A 924-nucleotide genomic window follows, 5' to 3' on the forward strand; every position below is an offset into this window, starting at 1 on the left:
CCCTCACCATAAGACCAATAGTCTGAAGCGACAGATCTCGACCTTTACCTAGAAGAATAATGAAACTATGTATCTAGTTTGGGAACGGTTTAAGGATCTGTTAAATCAGTATCCTTACCATGGTTACGAGAGTTGGCACCTCATTAGTTATTTCTATGAAGGACTCACGATTCGAGAGCGCCAGTTTATGAAGATGATGTGCAATGGCGAGTTTCTCCAAAAGGATCCCGAAGAGGCTTTTGAGTATCTTAACGAGTTTGCCGAAAAAGCCCACACATGGACTGGTCCAAGTGCTACTGACAGCACCAATTGGTCCCGACCAGCTGGAGTCTATCAACTAAGGGAAAAGGATAATCTCAAAGCCCAAATTGAGTCTTTGACACGATAAATTGAGACCCTCAAAACCAAAGAAGGTAGAGGAATTCACATGGTTGCTAGGGCAGAGTTACAAGAGCCTTGCTTCGTTTGTGGAGGGGTGGAGCCTCTAGCTAAGGATTACCCTGCTTACAAATGAGAGGGGTTTATGAGGAGCAATGCAATGCCTTAGAGACGTACAACAAACCCTTCTCTAACACATACAATCCTGGCTGGAGGAACCATCCAAACTTCAGTTGGAGAGATTCCAATCAAGCGCAACCATCAGGAGGACAATGGAGAACTGAGCAATAGCTACAACCACCAAAGGCTTATTCTGCACCTTAATACAATTCGTAACAACCAAAGAGTTCTCTTGAAAACAAATAGCAATCTTTCATGGAGGCGCAGAGTAAGATGAATCAGAAGTTTGAGTCACTGTTCACGCGAATGGTGGAAGAAAGTAAAGAAATGAAGCGTCAAATCATGAAGCTGATTGGAGCTTTGGCTGTTTAAGAACGCGGCAAGTTCCCTTCACAAGCTCAGTCTAACCCAAAGGGTCAACATATG

The 924-nt window shown here is 43.8% G+C and overlaps 1 non-coding gene across 1 annotated transcript; it reads right to left on the bottom strand.

Annotated features, from left to right (window-relative positions):
• Positions 1-19: 19 nt before the first annotated feature.
• On the bottom strand, positions 20-125 carry LOC112094529. Its single transcript, XR_002903585.1, has one exon. It is a non-coding gene; the product is annotated as a small nucleolar RNA R71 (small nucleolar RNA).
• Positions 126-924: the final 799 nt, after the last annotated feature.

The sequence above is a fragment of the Morus notabilis genome, unplaced genomic scaffold (assembly GCF_000414095.1).
Source record: "Morus notabilis unplaced genomic scaffold, ASM41409v2 Scaffold9768, whole genome shotgun sequence".
In the NCBI taxonomy this organism is placed as follows: domain Eukaryota; kingdom Viridiplantae; phylum Streptophyta; class Magnoliopsida; order Rosales; family Moraceae; genus Morus; species Morus notabilis.